Source organism: Carlito syrichta, unplaced genomic scaffold (genome assembly GCF_000164805.1).
Source record: "Carlito syrichta isolate Samal-C Ts95f unplaced genomic scaffold, Tarsius_syrichta-2.0.1 Scaffold303073, whole genome shotgun sequence".
Taxonomy (NCBI): domain Eukaryota; kingdom Metazoa; phylum Chordata; class Mammalia; order Primates; family Tarsiidae; genus Carlito; species Carlito syrichta.
Window position 1 is genome coordinate 194,554 of NW_007247169.1, and position 18,280 is coordinate 212,833.

The window sequence follows — 18,280 nt, forward strand, 5'->3', positions numbered from 1 at the left end:
GATTTGCAGGAGGGGACTCTGACACAGGAACAGTTAAGCATCCTAAGTACACAAATAATTTAAGAGGACTTTGACTAGGAATAGAGGCAAGCGTGGATGTTAAGACAAAAAAACGAAGATTCTACAAGGACCATACTTTTCAGAAGTCAGAAACGAGAAGGCTGACTATTCAGAAGAAATTCGGATTGCAATGTAGTTGTCTTTTGAGCGAAGAAAAAACTACAATAGGTCAACCGAAACAAAAACCAGGTCCCACCGAGATTTGAACTCGGATCGCTGGATTCAAAGTCCAGAGTGCTAACCATTACACCATGGGGCCAAGCTCCAGAAAAGGTGGTTTGCTGGAAGATCCATAAACTATTATGATGGAGGATGTCATACTGTTCAAAGCCTATGGAGCGATTTTAATTCGAGAAATATTATTAAAATATCCATTGCATCCCAGATAGCAGAGACTCCAAGAGACTCACACAAATCACAAACATCTCAGGACCAAGATCGCGTAAGAAACTGATGGAAGCTGAACCCGTTGAGTACTCTTCAAAAAAGCAAAGAACTGAGGTCCAGTAGATGAAAAACATGTGCTTAAGGATGCGATCGATATTCTAAGGCTGGGGAACTCTGGAGTCCAACAAAGGAGGAGAAACAGGAAAGGGCACACGTGAAATTCCAGGTGAAAGAGTAGGGGATGCTGTTCTGCAGGGAGCCGTGTTACTGCTGACTGGGGTAGGACGTTAAAGGTGAGAAAGTGCCAAGGTGTGTCTATGCTTATCAGGATACAAGTAATTTGAGAGCAGCAAGAATACAAAACTGCAACGGGTCCCACTGAAGCTTGAACTCAGGTTGCTATATTCAAAGTTTAAGAGTGCTAACCACTACACTATGGGGCCAACACGGGAAAGCCGCTCAATTTTAGGTAGTGTGAATACCGTATGCCCAATTGGTCTTATGATAATGCTTTCTAATTTGTATTCCCAAAGTAGGCGCATCTTTCCAGATTCCGAAAAAGCAACAAAATTGCTCCAGCCGGCGTAAAGTAGAAACAGAGTTCACCTTTCCTTGAAATTGCTCTACCCAATTGAATACAAGAAGAATTCCTTGATAAAGATGTATCTCTTGATATAAACTTATTGCTGATCTCTTAACCTGGACCATGAACATTTGTCTGTCGACAGGTTTACAGAGGAAAGTGTCAACAACTAACCTTAGAACATCTATGCAATTACCTTAGAACATCTCCACAATTTTCTGTTATTTCCTCTCTGCAGTTCTAGTTTCCTGAAGTGAGATGATACCAGGATCTGAAAGGGATGTGTGTGAAACATTGACTCCCTAAGTTAACTGCAAGCGAGGTTTTGGAAGTCATACATGAGGATTTCGGATAGGAAGACGGAGTTTCAAGATTTAAAGGCAAAACTGCCTGAGCGGTTTTTCAGCATCTTTACTGTGGTCTCAGAGATTACCAGTGTTGTCAGTTGCTTTCCTCATGTTACAAATAAAATGCTCGCTCGTAGCCGGCAGGATTCGAACCTGCGCGGGGAGACCCCAATGGATTTCAAGTCCATCGCCTTAACCACTCGGCCACGACTACACGCCTGCACTAGCTGTCTGGATATATTCCCATGAGAAAATATCTTTCTGTTGCAAACATATCTTTAAATTCCTTCACTCCAACAATATAACAATAGTCCTGGAGTGTCTCTCATCCTGGTAAAAAGGCCAAAATTTTGAAAATTTACAGGAGTTATTGCTAGTTGCAACATTTATCTGGCGTACGACAAAAGTATGGCAAAAGACCATACGAAGAGCAAATGGAAGCCCTTAATAGGTATATGGGTCTCCAAATATAGGAGACAGTATGGCATGACAGACTCTCCAGAAGTAATTAGTATGACTTACACTTAGTGAAGGATGGAAATATGGAACTTCAAGCAGGTTCTCTTGTGGATTCTTACACACACAGATCAGGTCAGCAAGTCTTTAGATATGAAGTGATAAACCTAGCCGAAATCAAAACGTACACACACTCCGTGGCAGAGGATAGTTTTGATCCGTAAACCTCTAGATTATGGGCCCAGCACGCTTCCGCTACACCACCCTGCGACTAGTACAAAGGGTTTCAAAGATATATTCAAGACTATAATTTCTGGTATTTTTTTCTCCCTTCAGTTCTAAATAATTCATTCGGTTTTTAATGGCTGTCTTGGAGAATGGGAAAAGTACATTAATATTCTGTATTAAGCTGCACCTCACTTCCAAATACCAGTTGTTTCGAATTCTCAGAAAACTAGAATCAGAAGAGATCAGAGTTCACTCGAGCTCGGAAGGGATTACTTTTCAAGTTATGGGAAAAACTAGCATATGCTGATTGGCATGATTTACTACGGTGAAATTACGAATGTCTTGGCCGCTCTCAGTAATCCTCGAGTACTGAAGGGAGTCACGGTTACTTCCAAACCTTTTAAATTTGTGATTTTCACCGAAAATATTTTCCTGTGAAGGAAAAAACAAACTCATTGCATTAGCCAGGAACCAAACCCGGGTCTTTCATGTGGCAAAGTATTCTGCCACTGAACCACCAATACCTCATAGAGGTTGAATCCTCCTTTATGTTTATATAACTATACTTATATAACTATATTGTCTTCAAATTATAAATAAATACTGGGAATGTATGTTCTCTAGAATTTTTTTAAATCAATTATAGAAAAGACTACATCTAAATAATCTATGAAAACGTGTGAACAAGAAGGAAACAAAGTCTGCTTGGCCTTTGGAGACTTTTCAAGATGAGAAAGGATGAAATACTTATATGGAAAATATAAAAGAATCTTTCGCCATCTCTCCCCCAATTTAAATCTTTAAGAAAATTAATGCTGAAAATCTCTCATTTAAGATGCAAGTCAATTGGATTAACATACTAGATCAAAGCCCTCACTTCAAATCTGAAACACCCAGTTTCAGAGACATCGTATTGTAACCTTGTTGTAAAGACTCAAGTTTTACAAGGAGGTTATTATCAATGGAAGCAGGAAAAATAAAGTAAAAATTCTGAAAGTATAGACGCTTCCCAATCCTACTCCATACATATATTCCTGTTACTTGCCCCTGGAGAGGATGACCATCTGTTGCAAAGGTGGTTGTGGAACCAAAAGTCAAAAATGGTGCCTGTGACTCCTATTTCTGAGAACTTTTCAGTAGGTTTGAAGAAAAAGTTACATGTAGAAGACCATTGACAAACGATAAAAAGAAACTATCTCTACTGACATAAGTCTTGAATTTGGGTTTCAGGAGGGTAATGTATTCTGATAGCCTGGCTAATAAAGCATGCCAATACCAGGAGTCTTTTAATTTGTCTCTAGCTCATGCTAGTTGATTTTTTAACCTGTTCTTTGGAATAGAGAAGTTGCAATGCTATGTTATAGAAGGACATATTTGGTAGCTACCACGATGCTTTAAAGAGGAGGAAAATTAGGAAACAGCAAAAGCAATTTAAGAAGCAAGATGTTTTTCTTAAAAGAAGAATTTGGGACATAAAATAAGTTTCTCCAGAGCCTAGCAACAGAAGAATACAGAACTGGAAAGTATGAGAGACATACAAAAACTTGATCAAGTTACATAATTTACTAGTTATTATTTACTCATATGTAAATAGAGCTTTGAGTGTTGACCTACACTCCTCAAGAGGTTTTAAAGATAAATTAAAATGGTACCTATTAGAACCACTTGAAAAATAGTATAAAAACACCAGATAAATATTAACTATTGATAATTACTTCATATAACTTTTTGATGAAACACTGAAAGTTCATCCTAAACATAAATTCTTATTTCTACTTTAAACAGAAATCTTCAGCATAATTCACATAATAGTTACTCATGTTAGTTGTATTGAATTGATGGCATACTACAAGCTATTCTAAAACAAATACCCAAGTACATTCTTTGTATAAGATATAAAAGTAACCTTTATAATGTGCACTCTACTTCCTCAGTTTTTACTTACCATTTGTCAAATGTTGGCTCACCAAAAATTCCACTGAAAGGAAAAAAGTTGAATTTATTGGGCAAGGGAGAGTACTAATGAAAAAGTCTTACTAGCTTCTCAGAAAGGTAAGAGGAAAGTTGAGCTATTTACTGAAATTTTTGAAATCTGCATTTTGGGTTTGGTAAGTTTTTTAAAAGGAAGATTTAGGACTGGGTTAGGATCATAATATAGTTTAGGATTTGTGAGCACAACCAGGAGAACATTTTGAGGTGAAGTGTTGCGTTTGTTATCTATTGTTAGGTAACAAATTGTCCTAAAACTTAGTGGCTTAAAATAACGAACATTTACTGTCTCACAGTTTCTGTGAGTCAGGAATTCAGGAGTGGTTTAACTGGTGGGGGTGTCTTAGAAGTTTTGAAACAACCAAGATGTTGACAAAAGATGCAGCCATCAGACAGCTTACTTTGGGCTGGAGAATTCTCTTTCAAGCACCAGGAAATGGATGGGAGCCTCCATTATTTACCACATGGGTTTCTCTATACGTGTGTTCTTGTAACATGAGAGCTGACTTCCACGAGATCAAGTGATCCCAGAGAATAGCAAGGAGTAAACTGCAGCCTTGTAAGATTTTGTGTGACACAGTCACTTTACAGTATCCTACTCTCTTGAAGAAAATCACTAAATCCAACCCACACTCAAGGGGAGGAAAATTAGGCTCCATCTCTTGAAAGGAGCCTATTTGAGCCAGGCTGGGTGGCTCAGCCTGTAATCCCAGTGCTTTGGGAAGCTGAGGTGAGTGGATTGCCTGAGCCCATGGGTTTGAGACCTGCCTGGGCAACTTGGCAAGACCTCATCTCTGCAATAAGTCAAAAAATTAGCTGGGCATGGTAGCACGCGCCTGTAGTTCCAGCTATTTGGAAGGCTGAGGTGGAAGGATTGCTGGAGCCCAGCAGGTCGAGGCTGCGGCAGCCAGGAGCATACCACTGCACTCCAGTCTGGGTGACAGAGTGAGACTCCAACTCAAAAAAAAAAAGAAAGAAAGGAGCCTATTTGTACACATTTTAAAACCACCACAAGGGCTGAAAGAATATTGTATGTACACTGGGAAACTGTCATTCAGATGCCTTCGATCAAGCAGTTGATAGCTCTTTTGAGAACTTCCTAAAATAAACAATGGACTTCTTGGAAAAAGCAAAAAGATAATTGCAACTTTTAGCTTCCTGGGCAAGGGTCTGTGGGAATGGTAAAGTTATGCTGATGAAAATAGCAGAATAGTAAAGTTACATTAATATAGACTGTAAATTGTTGGAATGTTTATAATTCTCACATACAATACAAGTTTCCATACGATATATAGGTATATTTTTGTCCAATAAACTTAAAAACCATTATGTGAAAAAAGTAAACTCTGGGGGAAAAAATAGCTAGATAATATTTTACTTGTCTTACCATGAAGTTTAAAATCCTCATTGTTAAGACAGGAAGTTAAAGCCAACTTTCTAATATTCTCAGTTTTTAGTTAAACAAGCTTTTGGTTGGCATTTTATGGAAATGACATATTGAAACAGAGGCAGAACATAGTATTTTCTTACCAAATGTTGGAGCCAGTAAGTATGATTACCCTATTTGGCTGTCAGACTTTCCCAGCTACTGAGGAAGCTAAGGAAGGAGGATCACTTGAGACTGGGATCTGACTTCTATATCAACCTGGGGAACATAGCAACACCTTGATATCTAAAAAAAGTAAACCACACTGCGGATGGGGTAGAAAATAAGACTCAAATGTTCTGCTCAAAGATAAATCTAATAAAAACAGAAAAGCATGCATGTAGAAAATCTAAAAAAGGGAGACCCCTACCCAAGTGAAATTAGAATAAAGATGGCATCTATAGAAGTCAGTCAAATTCCCAGGCATGACTACTACCTTATTGTGGTGTGTTCTAGGATTTAGACCTCAGTTATACTGATAGAGTAAATTCAGTGAATTCCTTTCATTATCACTTGTAGAGAATTATGCCCTAGGGACTGATTCTCACTAATAAGACTCACAGGAGTCTGATGCTATAACCCAGAACACAAGTTCTTAATTTAGAGGCAAATGTATAACTTTTCAAGACTGGAATATTGATAGCCACAGTTTCATTCACCATGATTCCAGACATGAGGTTCTTTAAAGGGTGACTTAGTAATCAGGAGAGAGCCTGGTAGCATACCACTGACATGGACTTTTTCTTTAGTCAAGGTTCCTCCCACCTTTGATATCTAATCAAGCTCTTCTTAGTAATTTTCCATTCATCAACAGCCCCCACCCTGCCTATGACTATAAATCCCAACTGTTCTTGCTATTATTGAGTTCAACTGAAGTCTCTCTCTCCTACTGCAGTAGCGCCAATAAAATTTGTCTTGCCATTTTTAGCAAGTATCCAGTACTGTTGGGAGCCAGCCATGGAGGCCCACTGAGCATTAGGGATCAGGGAGGGCCATTGACCCTGAGACCACTAGGATGCGTTCGGGAGCTGTTGACCCCATTTCCTTTCCCTTTTTCTGCTTAGCACTATTACCAGATAAAGCTCCTGTAAGCTCAAGCATGAAACTCTGAGACTGAGACGAACACAGCTAACTTTAGAAACTCATTGTTCCCATTTTTTCACAGACTGTGGTTTTGGCCTTGGTACGATTCACAGTTCAAACTTGGGTCACATTTGAGAGCCGTATTGCTGGTAACAGGCTTTTTGTATTATGATTAGAATTAAGAAATTCATATAGAAGTTAAGGTAGATATATAGGATTTTAGAGTAACCATTTTGTTAAGAGATTGTAATCAATTGTTCCAAGAAGTAGCCCACTGTGAACTTTGGACTGGGCCACATTCTGGAGAGCCCAGCATGATCTTTGGACTGGGTCACATTCTTTAGGAACTGATTTAGGCTATATTTGTTATAGGTTTCCATAGCAATTGTGTAAGTTAGAATTAGTGGAAATTAGCATAGAATAGGAAAGTTAATAGGATAGGTTAGCTATTTTGTAAGGTGTTGTGTGATTTTTGTAAGATGTTGTGTATGGTAAAGGTTATTGATTACTAAGAACATATTGGAACAGAAAGGCAATTTTGGGTTTGTTCTTCCTCATGCCTGAAAGACCAGCTGGTGGAAGGGGGATACCCCTCATGCACCTGGCTTTGTGTTCATGTGAAAAACATGTGAGTTTAATTGTTTGTGTAAAATTTGGGGATAAATACCCACTGTAACCTCCAATAAACAGCTTTTGCTCGATTCTGAACAGAAGTCTAGTCCCTTTCTTTCTCCCCAATCCCTTTCTTTCTTTCTTTATTCGCCGACGCCGTCTCACCTCCAGTGACCTCCGACCCTTGCAGGAGCTGGACTCCAGCACAGCTCCTCTTTTCAACACTATCAGAGGAAAAGAAAACTGGTGACTTTGAGGGATGTTTCATCTAGGTTATGATAAAGCTGGATGAATTGTCCTAGGTTATTTTTAAAAGCTGATTTCAACGTGTTACTCTGCATCATGTTGCAAAAACCCAACAATTATAGTTGAACTATCCATTACATCTATTCTGATCCAGAGAAAGTTAAGGTTTTTTGTTGTTTTTTTGTTTTGTTTTGTTTTCTGTAATATATATAAATAAACAAAACTACATCTACCTAGACTGGAGACTGGTATATAGGGTCTTTTCTTTGTCATCCCACTCCCCCTCCTTTTTTTCCCTTCATCAATAACTCTCACTTATGGTCCAAAATCCTACTTTGGTGTCCACATTCTCTGACTTTCTTTCTCAACCTCACACTGCACTCTTGGTTCTCTCATTGCCTGTCAGAAGCCATCACTATGTCTCTGTACTATATTTGGGTCAAGTATACACTTATCCTTGTAAATGTCATGGTTTTGGTGCCATGTGCAGTGGGGCACAAAACTCATGGACTCTTTGACTCATCTCTAAAATGAATTTTAGAGTGGCCAGCAAAGTTTTAAAGCAAAGTTTATTAGCGAGAAAAAGAGAGGAAAGAAAGGTCAGGTGGAAGTTTTGTACCAGAAAGACCTGGCAAAGGGCAAATCTCTCTCAAAAAAGAAAGACTGCCTAACTAAGAAAATATATATGCCGAGTGTGGTGGCTCACACCTTAATTCCAGCACTTTGGGAAGCAGAGACAAGAGGATTGCCTGAGTCCAGGGGTTCGAGATCAGTCTGGGCAACTTGGCGAGACTTCATCTCTACAATAAACAAAAAAATCAGCCAAGTGTGGTGGTAGGCACCTATGATTCCATCTACTTGGTAGGCTGAGGCAGAAGGATTGCCTGAGCCCAGCCAATCAAGACTGTGGTGGCTGTGAATGTGCCACTGAACTCCAGCCTGAGTGACAGAGTAGACTCCTACTCAAAAAATAAAATAAATAAAAATGTCATCTTATCCTGCAAGGATGTCCATTCAACATCACAATTAAACATACCAAAGGAGAAGTCATGTTGTCAAAATGCCCAATTAACCCACCCAAACATCTCAAACCCATCCTTTGCTGACCTTCTGTTACCCCATTTTTTTAAGTTTTTTTTTTTTCCTTTTTTTAAGCAAAAGAATGTAGACAGATCCATGTTGGTAAATGCTGACTGTTCATATTCACATAAAGACACAGCGTACTCTCTGAGCCCAATATACAGGAAAGGAAGAACAATAAAAGGAAGAACAAATCTAGAATTCTATGCACTACTACACAAGGGTCCAACTGTTCCAGCACAACAAAGGGAGATGGTTTTTCTTTTTTCCCACAGAGTTGTGACATTGATTCCGTACAGCTTTATTGAGATGGGAAGGGGTAAAAATGAATTGGGAACAGAAAGGAGTAGAGATTCTTTTCCCATTATATTCTGCTCAAGGTATTTCAGGCAATTGAGCACAAGAGGAAAAAAAAAAAAAGGACTAGGCCAGTCACGGTGGCTCAGGTCTATAATCCCAGTACTTTGGGAGGCCTAGGTGAGAGGATTGCCTGAGCCCACGGGTTCAAGATCAGGCTAGGTAACTTGGTGAGACGTCATCTCTACAATAAATCAAAAAATTAGCCGGGCACAGTGGCACATGCCTGTAGTCCCAGCTACTTGGAAGGCTGAGATAGTAGGATCGCTGGAGCCCAACAGGTCGAGGCTACGGTGGCTGTGAACATGCCACTGCACTCCAGCCTGGGTGACTCCGACTCAAAAAAAAAAAAAAAAAAAAAGACTGCAACTTGCTCCCAGGGACTGAAGAAAATTTTTAAAAAGAAAGGTTGGAATTCATCTGTTTTCTTTATTCATCTTCTTCATTCTCTTCTCCTTCCTCCCCCTCATCATCATCTTCTTCACCTTCATTCTCATCCCCTTCTTCATCAATATCTTCCAATCCTTCTACTTCATCACTGTCATCATCTTCTTCTCTTCTTCTCCTCCTTCATCATCCATATCAGGAACCAAGTATTACCACAATTGAGTCAGCCAAATGTCATCTTTGATGGCCTCTCCTAACTCATCTGCACCTGTGTCAGAATGGTCAGTGAACTGGTAAAGTTAAGTTCTCAGGTTTCTCATGCTGCCTCTTTCTGCTGGCTTTATTCTGCATTTAACTTCAACATTTTGTCAAATCCTTTCCAGATTTCCATTTAATTTCAGTAGATTTTGAAGATGAATGACCACTCTCATTCAGATGAAATCCTCTAGAGAGAACTTCATTTTCAGAACAAGGGTTTTCATCAAAATAAAACCTATTCTGTAGCCTGATTTAATATCTTCAAATTTTGTCACTTCAACTCTGGTCAAATAATACAGTGCTTCTGTGACAGAAAGCGGGCTGATAGCAGTTAAAAGTATCCCTTTTGAAAATCAATCGGCAAGCTCAGAAAACTCACCAGACCGGTTTTGTTTGAGAAAACCAAATAGACAAAGACCGATGGCTTTCCTGGAAATGCAAAAGAGTGACCAATTCACAAACTTACCCAAATCCTCTCTTTTTGAAGTTATCAGTTTACAACTCCTGCTTGCCATGCATTTCCTGAAGACCATTTGTTCTTTAAAAATCTGATTTTGCTGAGTACAACCTTATAAATTCTAAAGAAAATGTATAATCGCTCAACATGATCCCCCTTACCTAAACTAAGATATAAGACCCCCCTCCCCTCTCCCTGGGGTGCTCGGCCTGGGATCATTAGCGCACCGAGTCGCAAGTCGCGCGGGCACTAAAATAAATCTGCTACTTCCTAAAACAGCCTCAGTGTCACGGCCTCTCTGTGTTCCTGCTACACTTCCTCCTCACCAAGCAGTTCAGACACTTGTGGATGACTGACAAATGTTGTTACCCAGCTATTTAGAATTCTGGTGATCAATTCTGATCTCTTTTGGAAAAAAAAACGGTTGGTGAGTTTGTCATGTTTCAGTTTTACTTTCAAAATCTCCTCATTGGTTTGTTCATTAAGTCTATTTAATTTTGTACTTTATCAATATGTTCAATTTCTTCTTGTTGATCTTTTTCTCCCTTTTTTGGCAAGCCCACAGAGGCCCATGTCTCCTCTGCCCACAAAAAAGCATGCAACCTTGATCTTCCCTTTGGAGGCTGGTGTGGAGACCAGTCATGCTGCAAGGAAAGTCCAAGTACCAAGTCACAAGCCTCCTCCATCTTCAGGAAGTAACTCAGAAACTTCTGGGTTTTTTGTTTGATTTTTTAACAAAAAGTATTGAATTTTCCTGTTTTGGGATACTTTTTTTTCCTCACTTCTTTTTAAGGTAAAAGACAGGATTAAGAAAGATCACAAATACATTAATCTAAGTGGCATACAAATACTGAAATTGAGTACATTGCTAGTAAAGTAACTAGCCTTAAGCATTCATTGCATGTTCACTTTATGAGAAAGAAAGATTTATGATAAAATTGATGGTTTCTCCCCATTGTTCCCTGTGTTTTCAGGCTAGCATGCTACTTCTGCACCCTTCTGCTACCTTTATAAGGGTATTTAGCAAAGCCATAGTAAAGGCTTCTCTCTCCTTCCTTGTCCTCAAAAACTATTCAGTGCCTTCTGTGTAGCAGACACTTTGCTAGACACTAGGGATAGCAGTAAAACACATAGACTTGTCCAGCCCTCACAGAGCATCTATAATAGTGCATAAGAGTCATAGACACTACATTACAAGAGTATAGCTGATTTGGGAGAATGTAAGTGATGAGTGAATGGAAAGTAAAGCTCTGAAGGAGTGTACAACTGGAGAGCCTTATCTAGAGAGCTCCTTGTCTAGAAAGGCTCCTTGTCTAAAAAGGCTCCCTCGGGAATTTTGTTTTGGTTGACCACTAAAATATGTTTCTGAATCATGTATGGAAGGACAAAGAACATCCTTACAGAAGAAACAGCAGGGGCAAGGGTCTTGTGGTGGAAAAGAGCAAAATGCATTTGAGAAAGTGAAAGAAGGCCAGTGTGACAGAAGGCCATTAAGTTCAGTTGGTTGTTTTGTTTTTGTTTCAGGCAAGAGAATGTCAGAATAAGACTCGCATTTAAAAACAAGCAAAATCGTATTAAAATACCACATTGTACTCTAGAAAATGTATACAACTATAATTTGTTAATTGAAAAGGATATTAATTTCTACAAAAAAACACAGTAAAGACACTAGCTTAACTGAGCAAGAGAAGTTTTGGAAAGATGAGTTAAGAGATTCATGTCAATATCCCTGGCAAGAGGTAAAAGATGGAAACAAAAACATCATCACAGTAATGGAGAGAGGTGACAGATGGGATGTATGAGGAGGTAAAGCTCAGCATAACACACAGCTCCATTGAGAAGTGAAGGAGGTAGTATCCAGAATGGCTTCCAGGTTCCAGGGTTGTAAAGGTGGTGATGAAGCTGAGAAAAATGCATGGAGTATTGTAGGCAGATAAGCAAAGGAAGAGACAAGAAGCAGAGGTCAGAAAATATACATGGGAAAAATATTTTAAAAACATTGGCATTGAGAGTTTACGTGAAGGAAAGCATTGGCTAAAGGACATGAGACCTCCCCTTCTACCCTAAAGGAACCAACACCTGAACCCGACGTGATTCGAGCACGCAAACCTCATTATCTGGAGTCAGACGTGCTACCATTACACCACAAGGTCACAAGTAAAAGGTCTTTTCATTTTAACCTAAGGATCTAAAATTATTTCCTTCCCTCCTCCCCAACAAAGAGTTACTTCTTTATTATTCTGATCTTTCTCTCCCCTGTTCAGAGCTTCACTTTGGCTTTGTTGAGAAAAATAAGGAATTGAGTGGATGAAATGTTAACCCCAAATCCTCCAATTGAGAAAAACTAAATTTCTCTGTATACATATTGGGTTTAAATTTGCAGTGAAAACCAGCATAAAACAGCTACGACGTCTGCGCTACTACTTTTCTCGTAAATTCACTAGACTTCTTCCTTCTTCCGGAAGAGACTTTCAGTCTTGCTTTAGCCTAGGTATCCCTTATTTCACTCATGCTAGCTCCCTCCTCAACTTGGTGGTCCTAAAAAAGTCTAGCATGAATTATACTGCTTCCCGAAATGCTCGCTTCTCAGTCAGAATTTGTGGACCCTCTGGTCTCTCTTATATACCCATGCCGTTCAGGTCACAACAATAACCCCAACAAGCTGCTGGAGTGTTACCATTTCCTACCAGCCTCATGAGATCTCTTCCTCCAGCCTAATGGTTCTCTAAAAGTGCTCCCAGGATTAGAAGCAGCAGGGAAATTAGAAATGTAAATTCTCTGCCACACCCCAGACTTCCTAAACCAGAAACTGGAGGTGGTATCCAACAGTCTGTTTTAAGCAGCCCTCCAGGTGCTTGAGATATAATGAAAAGTCTGAGAATCATTGCTCCATCCTTGACATCTGACCTACTGCTTTCAAGAAAATAAAATTCCAGTATTCTAGAGGTAGATGGGGCAATATATTATTAGTTTCCTGGGTCTACTGTAGCAAATGCCCCAGGCTGGGTGGCTTAAACAACAGAAATTATTTTCTCACAGCTCTGGAGACTAAAAAGTCTAAGATCAAGGTGTTGGTTGGATTGATTTTTTTATGAGGACTCTCTTGTTGGTTTGCAGGTGATCATCTACCTCTGTCTTTACATGGTCTTTCCTCTATTTGTCCTTGTTCTAATCTCCTCTCATAAAGTCACCAGCTCTTATGATTAGGCCTCCCCCTTATTATCTCAATTCGCCTTAATTACCCCTTTAAAGACCCTGTTCCCAAATACTGTCACATTCTGAAATGCTGGAGGTTAGGGCTTCGACATGAATTTGAGGGAGATGGAGGAAGACTCATTTCAGCTCACACAGGCAGTTTCCAGATGACACTAGTGCTGACAATTCCTGAGCCTGGCATAGGGGAAAGAAACAGGGATGGAAGTTCAGTGGTATAAATCTATTGCCACTCACTTTTAGGTGAGTTTAAGTGGTTTAGGATTTAGTTTTCTCAGGGCTGACAAATCAACTACCACTCCTCAGTCAGCTTCCCAGATGTGAAAAATGAACTTGACTGTCCAAAATCAAAGGATGCACACAGAGACATGGAGTGCAACAGAAGCAAGTCTTCAGTGACTGTCTTGCAAGACCAGGTGTCTGGTGGGTAGGCCCACGGATTTTGTAAACTAGAACGCAAGTCCTTCCCCTGTTTTCCCATAGGCTGGGCATTCCAGAGGTTACAACACTTTCCAGGATGTCACCCATGACACACACCAATTGGGTCACATAATTAGTTTATTTGCATGTTCTATTTGTTGATTGGCTTATAGGGTTGTCATGAAATTCCTTTACTTGCATGCCCTATTTGCTGATTGGCTTAGTTGCTACAAAATCCCTTCATTTACATGTCCTATTTGCTGATTGGTTTACAGGATACATTTTGATTGATTCCCTCCAAAATTTGAACATAAAAGCCCACCAAAGTGAAAGTCTGTGAAAAAGAGAACAAAGCAGCAGGAAATGACTCAGCAAAGGCATTTAAACATGGCTCAGGGTTCATTTTGAAAATAAACCATTCTATTTCTTACACAGATTATAAAATTTTGTTTCTATTATCTCCTCTCCCGAACTTTTTGTCCTATTTGAATTTATATTTTAGTGTTGTTTAAGTGGGAATTGCGGAGTGCACAAGAGTAAATATTGTATTTAACCAACAGTTTTTACCTGGAAGCTTCAAATGACTACAGTGACTCCCTAAGTAATCCAGTTCTATCTTGACCTTTCCTCTTTCAGGTTCAACTCAAGCATTACTTCCTCAGTTTGGCCTTTCTCCCTCATTCCCATCAAAAGATAAAACATCCTATTACTAGTTATTGAAGAACCATATTTCTGCCTTTGGTAGTTATCTAGTTTAAACTTCACAGTATTTTGGACCATTAAAATTCTTTCCTCAATTAGATTTTAAAATTTTTTTGTAGGGGTTGGAAATTCCTTCATTTACAATAATAATTTCTCTGTACATATTACATTTACAGCTCACAAAGAGAAGATTATTTTCTCTTTACAAATGAAAGGAGTCAGCGGTTGGGAACCATGTGGCCTGATGGATAACACATTTGAGTTGGGAATTAGAAGTTTGAGGGTTCAAATCCCTCCTTGGTTACTTGCGAACTGATATTATTTGACTTAAGATTATTTAGTGTTTTTTCTCAATTAAACTGGTAATCAGAAATGTATGCCATTTTACCTTAATTTTTATTTTCTATGTAATTTCTTCTACACATCGTTTGCATTTGCTTTGTGCTTAGTTACCTCCCAAGTGTCTGTTTATCCCTCTCTGTGCCTCCACAATACCACCATACAGTCCATTCTTTGGGTCAGCACTACTCAAAATGTGGTCCATGAACCAGTAACAGCACCTGGGAACTTCTTAAAAATACAAGCTTTCAAGGCCAGCCTCCCCAGTCTACACCAGTCTGGACCCTAATTAGAATCTTTTATGGGTTGGACTTAGGATTCTGGGTTTTGTTTTTGTTTTTGAGTCAGGTTCTCACTCTGTTGCCCATGCTGGAGTACAGTAGCATGATCACCTCTCACTGAAGCCTTGGTCTCCTGGGCTCAGGTGACCCCGAGTAGCTGGGACTACAGGCCCAAGCCACCATGCCCAGTCAATTGTTTAATTTGTTTGTGGAGACAAGGTCTTGCTATGTTGCCAGGCAGATATCAAACTCATGGGCTCAAGCAATCCTCCCACCTACCTCGGCCTCCCAAAGTGCTGGGATTACAGGCATGAGCCACTGCTCCCAACTTAGTTATCCAAGTGATCTGTTTGCACACTCAAGAATGAGAACCATGTACACACCATACTGCGGGGGTCCAGCCTCCGCTGATCAGGGCCTGAGCTGGAGGAAGGGAATGAGGAAAGAAAGAGATAAACAGCAGGATTGGGAGGGTACTCTCCCAGGTAGCTGAGAGCAAGAGAGAACTTTTTATTTTTACCACATGCCTCTTATATAGGACAAAAATCTCACAAAGGAAGGTGAAACCATACAAGCAGGATATGTTAATGTCTGAGTTAAATCACACAAGCTGGGTAAGTGTCAATGACTAAATTATGCATATCTTAACATCTATGCTAAGCAAGGCAATCATTTAGGATGAGCAGGTTCTGGGCCAGACTTGGCGCTGCTTGGCTATCCATAGAAATGCAACTAAAAGGTCAGAGGAGACAAAGGAAATGTAGGCTTAGTTCCTTGAAAATAAGTCAAAGAACACAAGGACTGTCAGCTTGTGCTCTTGGTTTCATTCACCATACAGGCTGTATAATGTCCACTCAACAATAACAGAGAAGATTAAACTGTGACCTTTTTTTCTCTTATCCAAATTCCTAACAAAGAGGCTTAGAGACTCACCAGAGGGGATTTTACTACCCTATATACAGAAGTTTGTTTTCCAACCTAACTCTGGCATAGCATCACACAACAGATGAAAAAGGAAATCAAAATATTTTATGACCCTACAAAGCCATCTCTTGGGGACTCCCAGACTCTGGACATCTTGTCTTCTACTGATTTCCAAAATTCCTAAGATAGTTGGACTCTCAGACTCCAGGTACCTTGTCCTCTACTGATTTCCAAAATTCTTTAGATAAGAACTACAAACTGCTAGTCAAGAAATCCTTAAACCCACCTATAATCCATAAGCTCCTGCTTGGAAATGTCCCTCCTTCTGAAGCCAAACTAATGAAAATCTTGCATGTATTGATTTATGTTTTTTTGCAACTTTGGCCTCCCTAAATGTATATAAGCAAACTGCAATCCAACCATTCCAGGCACGAGTTCTCAGGGCCTTCTGGAGTAAGGTGTCCTGGGTCTGGTCACTTACATTGGTAAAAATAGATCATCTTAAAATATTTTACAGAGTTTGGCTTCTTTTTGTTAACACATGAAAACACCTCAGTCCCTTTTACAATCTAGTGCCAATCTACCTGAGTTGCAAGATTGTTATAAGAAGAGTAATGTGAGGCTACCATGGTAACCCCTTGGGAAGATAGGAGGAGGGAGGAAGGAAAGAAGGCAGAAAAGAGATCAACAAACTTGACCTCTAACAAATGTAGAAGAATGGTAGAATTAGAAGAATCACCATCCTCAATCCCCAGAGAAATACTAGATCTAGGCAAACAACATTAAGGATCTTAAAATCAATAAGAAAAGGCCATTGAGAAACAATATATGTGCATGATGTCAAAGTAACACCCCAAGATTACTTGCCGATTACACAGGTGAAAGAAAGAACCTTGGGGGTACGAATTTATCTTCACAATCGGTGGGATAATACTGGCAAGTACCTCTTGATGTGAAGTCAATACAGTGTCTGGCCAAAAATATTCAACCTGAATTTAACCACTCAGATTAATCAAAAGAATCTAACCAGTCATTTTGATGTATGTTCTAGTTTAAAGGGAGTAAAAATTAATTAATTAATTAATTAATTAAAAGATGTCATGAGAAAACAATAAGAAAAATCCAGAATGTAGGACATTTTATGATACAATTGGCTTGCACTTTTGAAAAAGTCTTACTTCTGATCAAACAACAACAAAAACCTAGAAGACTGTTCTAAACTAAAAGGAACTAAGGAAACATTACAACCAAATGCAATGAATGAGCTTTGATTGGATCCTGGTTAGGAAAACTGACTCTAAAAATAAGTTAGAGAAAGTTAATAAAAATTGCTAGATTTTTTTTATTCGTGCAAATGATATTGTGGTTACATAAGACACATATATAGGTGATACATGTTTATATGATATGTCATAATGTCTGCAAATGAATTTTGTATGATTCAGCAGAAAAAAGGTAAATAAGACTAAGGTGGCAAAATGTTAATTGTTGAATCTGACTGGTGAGTATACAGATAATTGCCTAGTCTTTCAAATTCTTTACATGGTTGGCATTTTTTATAATAAAAATTTGAATTTTTAAAAAATGATTGGCAGAAGCTGTGCTATTTAAGCAAATGTTTGAAGGATGAGCATGGGGCTCCAAGCAGACAAGCCAGAGGTCAAGATGAAGAAACCGTAACTATGTAAGATAAGGCAGATCCTTTATTGTCTCAAGAGTCTCATGCTGCCTTGAGAGAGTGGCCATAAGAGGCCGGGCACAGTGACTCCCCTGTAATCCCAACACTTTGGGAGGCTAAGGCAAGAGGATTGCATGATCCCAAGAGTTCAAGAGAGTGACCAGAAGAGGAGCTGAAAAGTTTTGTACAGATACCTAAGTTGAGGGCTTCCCATGTCATTTGCAGTCTTCCCTGTAGGACACAGGATACTTTAAAAACATTAAAGGAGGTAAGGCACACAATCAGATATGCATCCTAAATTGATGCTGACATCGCCCGACCTATATAATCTACCCTCAACTATATCTCCGGTGTTATCTCTCATCACTGCCCCTCCCAATATCATTCCAAAAAGCAATGTTTCAACTAGACAGAACTTTCTTCAATTTTTCCCATATTCCATAAGGTTTAGATCTTGAATGCCTGAGCATTCAATATGATGCAGTCTGCAAATATTTATTGGCCCATGGCAAATTCTAAGGTAAAGAGAGTAGAACTGGAAACTTTCTTCTTGAGCTTGGAGTCTAATGACTGACCCTTGAGGCAGCCACTAAGACCTCAGCTGTTGGGACCAGGTAGGCCTCCTACAGGTTTCTATGGAACACTTCACATCTCACTTGGACTTAACTGTTTACTTGCTCACTTCTCTCATTGTTTATTTGAGAAATCCCTGAAAGTAATGGCCATATTTTTTTTTGCTCTCCATTGAATGAGCAGCACCTAGCAAA

The 18,280-nt window shown here is 39.3% G+C and overlaps 2 non-coding genes and 1 pseudogene across 2 annotated transcripts; all 3 read right to left on the reverse strand.

The window, feature by feature from the left end:
* Positions 1–247: 247 nt before the first annotated feature.
* On the reverse strand, positions 248–319 carry TRNAQ-UUG. Its single transcript has one exon. It is a non-coding gene; the product is annotated as a tRNA-Gln (tRNA).
* A 1,190-nt stretch (positions 320–1,509) lies between these two features.
* On the reverse strand, positions 1,510–1,591 carry TRNAS-UGA. The gene has a single exon. It is a non-coding gene; the product is annotated as a tRNA-Ser (tRNA).
* Positions 1,592–9,283: 7,692 nt separating this feature from the next.
* On the reverse strand, positions 9,284–10,642 carry LOC103259970 (annotated as a pseudogene).
* Positions 10,643–18,280: the final 7,638 nt, after the last annotated feature.